This window comes from Macaca fascicularis, chromosome 4, assembly GCF_037993035.2.
Source record: "Macaca fascicularis isolate 582-1 chromosome 4, T2T-MFA8v1.1".
NCBI lineage: Eukaryota > Metazoa > Chordata > Mammalia > Primates > Cercopithecidae > Macaca > Macaca fascicularis.
The window spans coordinates 44,142,049-44,154,386 of record NC_088378.1 but is presented as its reverse complement, the minus strand read 5'-3'; the positions used below and the strand labels follow the sequence as shown (position 1 = coordinate 44,154,386).

At 37.4% G+C, this 12,338-nt stretch overlaps 1 long non-coding RNA gene across 1 annotated transcript in view; it reads right to left on the bottom strand.

Annotated features, from left to right (window-relative positions):
- LOC107129381 (uncharacterized) overlaps window positions 1–12,338 on the bottom strand; it is a 120,651-nt gene that overhangs the window by 27,686 nt on the left and 80,627 nt on the right. Inside the window, exons 2-3 of the long non-coding RNA XR_001489855.3 lie at window positions 2,190–2,633; window positions 1,778–1,782 (exon numbers count right to left, since the gene is read on the bottom strand). This is a non-coding gene — a long non-coding RNA (uncharacterized lncRNA). The remainder of the gene's footprint in view (window positions 1–1,777; window positions 1,783–2,189; window positions 2,634–12,338) is intronic.

Here is a 12,338-nt window from a genome sequence, read left to right as displayed (position 1 = left end):
TTATAACAAATACACTGTAATAAAAATTATGTGAGTGCGATCTCTCTCTCTCTCGCTCACTCTCAAAATATCTGATATTACTGTACTCACCTAATTTTGAATCCCAGTTGACCACAAGTAAATGAAACTGAGGAAAGGGGGGATACTGTATTCTGTCATTTACACATGACTCTGCTTTTTCCCTATGCAAAATTACACAAGAAAGAACTCTTTTAAAAGATTTATTTATAAATTTAGTCTATTAAGTGGAGGTTTATGTGGTGATAAGGCAAAAAAATGAGAACCAGATTGTTATTCTGTGTGCAATAATTCCTGCCAAGGAAAGAAGCAAATTAAGGAAAATTATTTTGGATTTTAAAAACTGTAAAGTTTCCTTTTTATGAGTCTTCACATTATTTTAATGCTTTGGTGACATTTTCTTGTAATATTTTTAGTTTTAAGCCATGTGGATTAAAAAAAGCAAAATAGAAGACAGAAAACATATTTGAAGATAAAAGTGAGAATATTAGTATTGCTCTAAGTAACAACAAAACATTCAGATTAAAAAAGATGGGTAAAAACATTGCTGATGGTTCCTTGATATGTCATATTTTACTCTTTCTAGCTGTCCTGAAGTTGCCAAATTCTATGTTCAAATGTCCAACTTCATGGAGTTACAAGTTTTTATCCATGGAAAGAAATACTCAAAAAAAATTGGTTTATAATTTATGTTGAGACTCAGACTCTGGATTTATACTTATTCCTGAATGTATTTTATTGTCAATTCATACTACCCTTATATTAGAAACCTGGAATAGAAATTGCTCATATTTATTGTCCTGCATGTACAAAATTTCTCAATGTTCACTGCTATTCAATGTAGTATCTGCTAGAGTGGGTCACTGTTTCAATCCAGCTGTATTTGCACTTTATAAACGCAATAGAATCAAATTCTATATTGAAAAAAAACTGAACTCTTTGGAATATGTCAGTAAAGAAGTAAGAGAAAAGAAAAAAAAAAAACATTCCATGAGCTATATGTAGCAATAAAGAATATTTAAATACGGAAAATTTCCAAGGAATGACATCAGGTTTGGGAAGTAAGAAAAATACTGCTGAAATATCTTCAAAAGTAAATTAAACCTCTATGGGAGACTATAATGTCTAGGAAGCATAGTTGCGAACACTAATGTCCTGCATGCCATTACAGCACCGATTCAGCCTCTTTCCGCCAAAACATAGCTGATTGCTATGTTTCTTGCACTTTGTCTCCATGAGAACACTGGTTCCATTTTATAATGCAAAAAATAAAAAAATAAGATAGGTGTCTTGAGATTCACACTGTAGTAACACTCTACTAAAGATATTGGATGGATTGCTTGATTCCTGAGTGAGATGTGGTGCAAAAGTATTCCCAAGGTTTTGAATAGTATTTTGAAAAGTATTTCCCAAGGTTTTCAGGGAATCACACTACCATGGTGCTGCTAACTTACTTTGTACCATAGACCACTTAAATATTCCAGAATCTGGGGTTAAGGAGAAGTTAGACAATTAACATATTATCATTGGAGTTGCCTTGGCAAGATCCCTCTCCAGCCAACCCTAAGAGGAAGAAAGAATAAGGACTGAGCTCTTTGCTCCATGTCTGGGCCTTTTAAATCAAAACTGCTGAGGCTCCAGACAGTGAAAACTTCTTCAAAGACACAATTGTGCCCCCTTACACTAATGATTTGTGTGTACTCTCCCTATATCAGGTGGTTCCTATATAACCAGGATCTCCAAATAGGTAGGGGGAAACCCAATCTACTACTTTAGTCTAAAAAATGAGCAGAAAGTCTCAGGCATTATCATAGTAACTGTTCTTAAAATTGAAGAAAATAATAATAATAAAAAAAAGACAGGCACAGTGACATGTGCCTATAGTCCCAGCTATTTGGTATGCCTGAGGCAAGAGGGTCACTTGAGCCCAGGAGTTCAAGTTCAGCCTGGGCAACATAGCAAGTCTCTGTCTTTAAACAAACAAACAAACAACAACAAAACTCTGATGCTTTAGGAACCTGGTCTTGTAGCCCTCTGCCTCATATCCTGGCTTTCTGGCTTGGTCCCGTGTACTTACTTTGAGAAGCAGATTGTAGTATTGGTTGAGCCGTATTAATTCTGGGTTTTGATCACCTGGTTGAGGTCTGATCAAGTAGCTAAAATTTACTCACCAGTTATAAGACTTCTGGAAAATTTCTTAAAGTCTCCATATTTTATTTTCTTCATCTGTGTAAGGGGTTACAAAATTGCATCTTTCTAATGGCATTTTTATGAGGTTAATTTAGTTAATATTCATGAAACTCTTAGCACAGTGTCAGAAATATGGCATGTGCTTAGTAAGTGTCATAATGAACCCCCACGCTGTGAGCTATTGAGTGTTTGAGTATCACAGTTCTGTCTTTGCCGTCCTCCTTTGTTCACTTGTGACCTTCAATGGCCGGACTAATGAATTTGGGCTTCAGTGGCCTCCAACTCTTATCCTCTGGAGACTCAAGCAGTCAAACTTGCCATAGATGGTGGAGTTCTGTTTCATTAAATTCTGTTCCAGAACACCCATCTTCTCTATTGCTTAATTGCTCCAACTAGGAAGTGACATGAGATTTTCTAAAAGGCCGCTAGAGCAAAAACAGATATATTGGTATTTGCACTTCCAAAGCATCCTCAATTATAGTTTAAAAAACAATTCCCAAGCAATGAATTTTGAAACATAAAAGACTTTCTCAGGATTGTTGGATATCATTATGTAATTCTATAGTTTCTAAGTAGCCTGATCTTTAGTTCCCAATTTATCCTATGTAGAAAACCCAACTGTGGTGTACAAGCTAAAATAAAAGTCTATAAATGAAGACACAGAATCAGCTTTATGTTTAAAACATTTAAACTAACTTTGCTGTAGGAAAAAGCTTACATACTAAGAATTGAGAGTTTCTGCTGTTTCTGGAGTTATCTTTTAATCGTGTGGTTTGCTCACAACTTACAACAACAGAAAACAATTAAAAGGTCATATGAAAAAAATGAATACTCTAATAGATACAATTTAAATCTTGAACTTACAGTGAAAGACTTTGAAAGTTTTCCAGAAATGTGACATAGATAGTAAATGGCTGGTGCCATGGATTTGCAAAACAAGCTCCTAGTCTTCTGAGCCTGCTCTGAGGAAAGAGATGATTGAATACAAACAGTGGTTCACTGTGACCTCAGGAGCAGTCCCCAAGAGTTGCAGATCAACCTTTAGTCAAAAGGAAGCATTTAAAATATGGATCAATTGGATTCTTTCTGAAATACAGGATTTAAATCAATTTCCACAAGAAAAAATGTCAGCAGTAATATGCACCAGAGAGCTGGTAGTTTAGAGCTTCCAAACAGCAAAAGATACTAAAGAACTAGGTGCACTTTGTAAACAAAAGTTTGGCATTGAGTGTGAACACACATCTCAGTTTTGTAGTCCAACCAATAAAAGGAAAATGTCACTTCTCTCTTAAAAGTCTTAACAAAAAAAACCCTTCGTTTCTGAGATCGCCAATAAAGATCACAAACTAAGATCTTGGTTCTTCATTTAACCAATACAGTAAAGTAGAGAAGACCAAGGAAATTGAAAATGATTGATAGGGAGAAGGATAAGCCAGGAAAAACTTAATCCTTTTTCCTGAACCTACCTATTAATCAACTATTTCCTGATAGAATTACAAATATCCATGTTTAAATTTTGACAGTTTCACTAACAAATTAAAGGGTTCCAATTGGAACTCATAGAAAAAGCCAGCAGCAGCAAGTAGTTTATTTTTCGTAATGCAAAGATCAAATATCCTGAAATACCTTTTTGTTTACAAAGTGCACCTAGTTCTTTAGTATCTTTTGCTGTTTGGAAGCTGTAAACTACCAGCTCTCTGGTGCATATTACTGATGACATTTTTCTTGTGGGCATTGATTTTGAAATATCTTTTCAACTTGGCATGTTTTGGAAGTATTTTGCCTGCTTTACTTCAGAAAGAATAGAAAAAAAGAATTCACACAGCTTACAAGAAAATGAATAAGAATGACAAGTATCCCAAAATAGAGCATGTCATTTGGTGCAAGATAAAATATACCAAAAAATGAAAGATCAACTTTTTACTCCCTTTCTATTTTTAAGCACCAACAACACAAAGTCTTCCCTTCTTTTTTCTGAGTTACCTGACCAACACATTTTGCCTTTGTCCTCCTATGATTACATACCCCCACCTTTTTTTTTCTTTTTGTAGAGATGGGGTCTCACTAGGCTGAGCTGAGATAGCCTGTCCAGACTGGTCTCAAACTCCTTGGCTCAAGTAATCCTCCTACCTCAACTCCCCAAATTTCTGTGATTACAAGTGTGAGCCACTACACCCAGCCTGATTACATATCTTGATCACATATTTTTTTTTCTCCTAGAAAACTCAATATCCCATTCATGTCTTCTACAACCAAAAAAAAAAAAAAAAAAAAAAAATCACTTCTTTCCTTGTGGCAAGCACATTCAGAAGCCAACACTGTGTCATGGCTACTCCCCAGCAGTTAGAGGTTCATCTGTTGACAATTGGAAAGGAGCAAGAGAGACTTCACTTAGTAGGCCTTGTTTTTCCTAGTTACTGAGTTTTGTGTACCTTAAAAATGAAAATTGCATATTCTTGGTCATAGTCTTGTCTTATATGTAGGAAGAGATCTGCAAACTATTCAGAAGATACTAAATTTAGTGAAAGATGTGAATACATTGAAGTCTTTTGAGAACAATTGAAGCTCATTCATTTACAACAGAATGGAACATCTCTGGGGTAAGGTAGAGGCAATAGAATGCAAAACTGCACCTTTCTGAGTGTGAAATATAAATGAATGGGAATCCCAATAGAGTTTATTCCTTAACCCCACTGTATTGGTAAATAATAGTTCATGTCCATGGTGCACTTGATGCCCTTGAAATGGTCATTAAAAGTTTCTTTTTCCCTCTGGTTCCTCTCTCTCTTTTCCCTTCCCTTCCCTTTATTCCTGTCTTTAGTCATGTTTGGATTGATTTCCCGAATGTTTAGACTGTTTCCTCACATTGTCACCAGCTCATTACCACAGAATTACACTTCACAAACAAGAGCTGGCTGGAGAGCTAACTTGGCTTAGCTGTCCTATCTGAGGGAATAATAATAATAATAATTATTATTATTATTATTATTATTAGAGACAGAGTCTTGCTCTGTCATCCAGGCTGGAGTGCCCTGGCGCTATCTCAGCTCACTGCAACCTCTGTCTCCCAGATTCAAGCGATTCTTCTGCTTCAGCTTCCCGAGTAGCTGGGATTACAGGCACCTGCCACCACGCCCGGCTAATTTTTGTATTTTTAGTAGAGACGGGGTTTCACCATGTTGGTCAGGATGGTCTTGATCTCCTGACCTCGTGATCCACCTGCCTTAGCCTCCCAAAGGGCTGGGATTACAGGCATGAACCAATGCACGCGGCGGGAATTATTAAATGGATGTATTTCTTCCTTTTTGAAAAGACAAGCACAATCTGATCAGCGGGCAGGCAGGGCCACTGCCTGTTCTCTTTTCAGTGCTTGTGGCCTTTGCTCTCACAGAGTCACTCACTGATGAAGTAAATAGCAGCAGTGGTGTTTTTCTGCTAGGAACCAAGATCCCCCGTGTGCTTTGCTGCAAGAACACATCCTTCACAGCTGTGTTGTAATGATTTTACCATTTCTGCTGTTGTTACATGTACTAACAACTAGAAGTCTACATTTCACAATGATGTTAAGCACTGAACTTTACATACACACACACACACACACACACACAATAAAGAGTTATCAACACATCCTCTTTTACTGAGAAAAGCTAAATGCTTTCCTCAGTATTTCAGCTATGGAATATATATACACACACACACATATATATAATGTGTGTGCATATATAATTACCATATATTCCATATATATGGGGTGTATATATACACATATATAATAGATATGGAAATATATATATATATTCCATGATTCTTGATGTAGTGTTGCTTCCCTGATCGGATAACTTTGATTAGGCAAAATGTCTAAAACCACTTAGATAAATAATAGTTTAGAGGTACATATACAACATGAAAATGATGAAAGTAGTGAGCATTGCATATTTGGAAAATCATTCAATAAGAAATTCTTTCTGTGCATATATTTAGCAGCACATATTTAGAGTTTAAAGGGAGAAAATAGAGCACTTAAAAAGTTTATAAGCGTCTCGTCTGTTTTCTCTGTCTGGTAGTCTGTTTTTGATATTATTATCAGTGAACTTTTGACAAGGGACTGTGATGTCATCAGTGAATATTTAAAAACAAAAACAAAAAAAACTAGACTCCAGCAAATCTATTTGTCCCTCTCAGAGAATTTCAGCAGATCAGAAAATCTTTAATTTGTGAGATACTTTTTTTCAATAAATTATCTTTTGTTACTCTCTTTGTTTTACATTTTATTGATTTTATCAGACGGGAAAAAATTTTCTATGTTTACCTACTAGAATATCCCATGGAATGCTTTTTTTTTTTTTTTTTTTTTTTTTGAGACTGAGTCTGGCTCTGTCGCCCAGGCTGGAGTGCAGTGGCCGGATCTCAGCTCACTGCAAGCTCCGCCTCCCGGGTTCACACCATTCTCCTGCCTCAGCCTCCCAAGTAGCTGGGACTACAGGAGCCCGCCACCACGCCCGGCTAGTTTTTTGTATTTTTTTTAGTAGAGACGGGGTTTCAGCATGTTAGCCAGGATGGTCTCGATCTCCTGACCTCATGATCCGCCCGTCTCGGCCTCCCAAAGTGCTGGGATTACAGGCTTGAGCCACTGCATCCGGCCAGAATGCTTCTTTTAAAGACATAGAACAAATATGCAAAATGAGAGTAAATTATGGTGTCGTTATTGCCTATTCCAAAAGTATTATGGAAATACTGGGATAAATGTCAGAGAAGGCAGGCCCAAGGATGAGAACATAAGGAGAATGACTTAACTTAGCATTTTTACCTCTATTAGAATCATTGTATACCAAGATATTTTTCACTTTCTACCCTATCTATGATCCTTAGTCATATGTGGCCATATCTAGAAATCCAGAGTTCAACCTATATTACTAATCATGCTTCTTCTAAATCAACTCCCTACCCTAATAACTAACAGAATATTTTCCCCTCCTCACTCATTCCCAGCCCTCATTAGCAATTCCTTCTCCTGGGCTTCATTTATCATAAATCGCATCAGTTTGACCAGACATCTGTTCTCTTATGAGTGTTAAAGCTTCCATGTCTAATGTTCCTTCCAGAAAAGGCAAGGATCTTACATGCTCTTGACTTCCATGATGAAAGTGCATGGGTAATTTAAAATACACATTATCAAGAATGTGTGATAGCATAAGTGAGCCAAATGTGCCCTGAAGCCCTGAACCAAGCGAGGAGGCTGTAGAGCTCAGTTCCTTCCCCCATGTCAATGAGTTGGAAGAACAGCATCTGGCTTGGCTTATTGACCACGGAGGGGTAGAACATGCCATGAAACATAGAGGTCAAAATTCCCAAGGCTGGCATCAGGATGATGATAGGGATACTGCTGATGTTCAGACGATTTCTGTTTACCACAGTAACTGGCTGTTCCTAGGCTAGACGAAGCCAGGATTAAAATACAGCCAGAGAGGCTTCCTTTTTTGCTGAGGTCTCTGAAACACCCAATAAATGGTGAAGTCCAGAAAATAATTACCTTGTATTTCTGCCTTGGCTCTTTCACACAGTTTTTATTCATATCTCATTTGCTATACCTTAATAAAGATACCCAGTTACTTTTGAAATAGGCTTTTGTCAGATTGCCAATATCTTGAAATCTTAAAAACTCACTGCAAATGTGAGCACAGACTTTGAATAACCTGGCATCTGGCCAAGCACTGAAGATCTTTAAGACAAGAGTAGTCAGCCCTCCCACTTAATGTTTTGATTTTGTGCTTGAATTAAAAAAAGACTGGACCAGATAACCTTCTAACTCGAAGATTCCATGACTCTATTTTTCAAATATCCTCATTTTCCAAGTATTCTACAGGAGAAATACTAAAACTGTGTGGTTTGTTGTGTTTGCCTCTCTCTCTCTCTCCCCTCCCCCTTTCTTTTTTCTTTTCTACTCATCCCACATCCAAATATGGTGCAATAACAAATTCCTTCACTAAAGCAGCAGAGTTTTTAGTTATTACCATACATGTTTTTAAATTCTCCCCTCACTGATGAAAACATGTGATATGAAATACTGAAGAAACCTCAGGGGCATTCCAAGCATTTATGGACAAAAAGTCATGACTTGTGGTATTTTCCTTCAAAATCCATGTGAACTGAATCAAAGAGACATAAGAATGTATACTTAAAAACTTCTGAAACAAAATGGATGCATTCTGTCATTGACAATCCGTTAATATTGTAACTCTGAAATAACATAAATCTATCTATTCCATTCGATCTCCCTCAGCATTCTCCTAGTGCAAGGCCTCCTATTCGTGTCTAGACCACTAAAGTAGCTTCTACACAGTCCTTTTCCCACTTTGCTCCAGGATGCCTTTATATGAGTACCGGGTTAAGCCTCCAAGAGTTCCTATTCCTAACACAACTCTACATAAAACCAACATTAGTTCCCCTCTCCCTACTAAGTAAATGCCTGACCTTGATATTTAAGTATTTCTAAAGTTTTGTTTTGCCTTGTTATTTTAGCTTTATTTTCTACAATGTTCCTACGTATTTCCAGAATCCAGTATTTCTCAGTCTTGTCACTATTGGCATTTGAAGCACATAATTATTTGTTGAGATGTACTGTCCTGGGCTTTGAAGAATGTTTAGCATCATTCCTGGCCTTTGCCCAATAAAAGTTAGTAGCATTTCTAAGTTGCAGTATCCAAAATTGTCTTTGGACATTTTGCAATGTCCCCTAGGTGGCAAAATCATACCTGGTTGAGAAACACTGCTATAATACAATCAAAATCAAATTGCATTATTTATTGTTCCTAAACCATGTAGTTCTTCTACTTAACAATATATTTTTATAGATAATAATTTCTTCTAAAATATTACCATAATTCCCCCTCCCCCACACACCCCTTAGTTTTACATGTTAATATTTCAGGGGACATCTAGAGCTTCAATGAAACCTTTCTCAATTTCTGCATATCAATGTGGTCACTCCTTTAAACACATCCTCTGTCTCCATCTCATTCATTAAACATCCCTCCTTTCTGGGCTTACAGTATTTACATTGATCTATTTGTCAAATTGTCCTTGAAATGTTCAAATTAATTCATTCAACTTATAAGTGTTGAGCCCCTACAATGTGCCTGGCATTGTTGTATTCATTGAGAACTACTAGAGTTCCGAGCAGAGCAAGCACTTTCCTTCTGTCAAACTCACAGGTCAGGGAAGAGGTGGATGGTAGAGAGAGTGTGTGTGTATAGGGGGACAATAATAAATGAGTAGTTTCTTTTTTTTTTTTTTTTAAGAAATACACCATTTGAGGAAACAAACAGATGGTGCAATAAACTATAAGTAGAAACTTTTTAGATACCTCAGTCAGGAAAAAGCCTTACTGAGGTATGATATTTAAAATATGGATTGAAGTATAAGAAAGTTATCCTCATATTTTTGCTTTTAGAGATACCAGCCTGTACAAAGGCCCTGAGGCAGAAGTAAGTTTGGCTTATTTGAAAACTTGAGAAAAATGCCTAGGGCTGGCTTATAGTGAGCAAAGGAGAAGGTTATAGAAAATTAATTGAGAGAGGCAAGTAGAAACCAAACTGTGCAGAGCCTGTTAGTTCAAGGTAAGGATTTTGGATTTTCTTTAAAATGTTTTAAGAAGTGAAGGGTTTTATGCAGTGAAGTGACATCATCTGATTTACACTATTAATACATTACTCTGGGATTCTGTATGAAGAATATGGAAAAGGAGTGTTTCAGTTTAAAGAACCTCAAAATTAGAGGATATCTTAATTTTTTTTTATAATGAAAACTCCAGAAGAATTAAATTCCCTATTCTAGAACACTGTGCGTGTATCACAAAGGAGTTAGAGGGGAGATGGTGTATTGACCTCTTCAGCCCTTGGAAGAGTTTGCTTCTGGTTGTATTTCAATGTGCCATTGAAATATTTTCCATGTGTGCCATGGCAGGAAGAAGGATAGGAAGAGAAGCACTCCTAAAATACAGGATTAAAATAGTTGCCCACGTGATGTTTCAACAACTCCAAAAGACTGGGAACTCATTACCTCCAAAGAGAGCCTTTTCCAGATTTGGAAATACCTGGTTTTCATTGAGCCAAGTCACAAATGTGTGGGATATATTGATGAGCTCATGAGTAGATCCATTTGGCTCAGCAAAAGTTCTTTTAGATGAGGCTCATCTAACTCAACAAAACCCCTCCTCCATCTACCAAATTGTCTGCCTTTGGGGAAAAATATTATCCTCTGCCAAGGACTTGTCCCCTTTACACCTGCTTCTCTGCCTAGGCCTCCCTTAACTCCATTTTCCATTCATTCCAACCAGTCTTCCTCCCTATAAGATGATTTTGGTATCTGTGATAAGCTTCTTTGATCCCATCACTATCTACAGGAAGCTAGTCATTCCCTCCTCTTCTGTGTCTTCTCTACTAAGAAGCAAGTCCCTGAGGACAGGGACTAGGCCTTATTCATCTTGCAAAGTGAAATGTCTACATTACAGATGTCTAGTAGAAACTGGTTAATCGTTATGGGTGGAGCAACTCTGAGCTTTGGGGTAAAATGTTCAAATCTTTATTGTACTAATCATGGGAGTTACTCATTCAAACGTTTGTTCCACAAATATTACCCAGTGCCTCTGTGCCTAAGTGATGGAAATATACATGGGCCCCACTTCATGAAGCTTATGATCTAGACGAAGAGGCAAACACTAAACAAATGATTGAATGAAAAATAATTATTAAATGATATGAATTTTATGAAGGAAAAATAGAAGGTGCCATGAGAATACATATTACAGAAACCAAATTTTGCCTAGGTGTTCAGGAAGCCTTCCTTGATGGAACGAGATTGGAACTAAGACCTAAAGGATGAGTAAATCTTGAGAAATGCACTTTAACTCGCTAAGCCTCAGATCCCTCACCAATAAAATGGGACAATACTGCCTTCTCCTTAGAGTTCTCCCAAGAATTAACTAGTTAGCATATGTAAAGTACCTGCTACGAAGGAATTCAAGAACTCTCAGGTTTTTTTCTCCCATAATAAATGAGGAATGAAGGCAGCCTAAGCAAGCAAAATAGTGGATGAACCTGAATGCTTCCTGTCATGTGATGAATTGTATTCCCAAAACATGTATGTTGAAATCCTAACCCGTACTACCTCAGAATGTGATCTTATTTGGAAATAGGGCTATTGCAAATGTAATCAGCTATGTGAAGACAAGATCATATTGGAATAGAATGGGCATTTCATTCAATATGACTGATGTCCTGTTGAGAACAGGTAGATTTGAACACAGACACAGGAAGGAAGAACATTATGTTGCGATGGAGACAGCAATTGGAGTGCTGCAGCTGCAAGCCAAGGAATGCCAAAGATTGTTGACAAGTCACAAGAAGCTATGAAGAGGTAAAGAAGGATTCTCCCCTATGGGTTTCAGAGGGAGTATGCCTCCGTCCATACCTTGGTTTTGGACTACTAGCCTCAAGTACTGTGAGACAATAAATTTCTCTTGTCTTAAGTCACTCTGTAACACTTTTTATAGCAGACCTAGGAAGCAAATACATCTCATAGAAGGATTTGGAGGCTGGACACGGTGGCTCACACCTGTAATCCCAGCACTTTGGGAGGCCGAGGTGGGTGGATCATGAGGTCAGAAGCTCGAGACCAGCCTGGCCAACATGGTGAAACCCCTTCTCTACCAAAAATACAAAAATTAGCTGGTTTTAGTAGCACAAGCCTACACTTGGGCTACTTGGGAGGCTGAGGCAGGAGAATCGCTTGAACCCGGGAGGGGGAGTTTGCAGTAAGCCAGGACCACGCCATTGAACTCCAACCTGGGTGACAAAGTGAGATTTTGTCTCAGAAAAAAAACAAAAAAAAAAGGATTTGGAGTGACTATTGAATGCAATAATACAGACTTTGAAGACTGATGAGTTGGAAGGTAGAAGTTGAACAAGAAGACATATATAAAAAGGTGTCTTAGGAAGATAAAGTTAGAAATTTAGCCATGTTAATATATTTCCTGTTCCCAGTAGATCCATATGCTCCTTGAGGGCAGAATCCACACCTTCCATGTCAAGCCAAACTCAAAATATACTGGCTAAATGAGATCTTTCAAATAA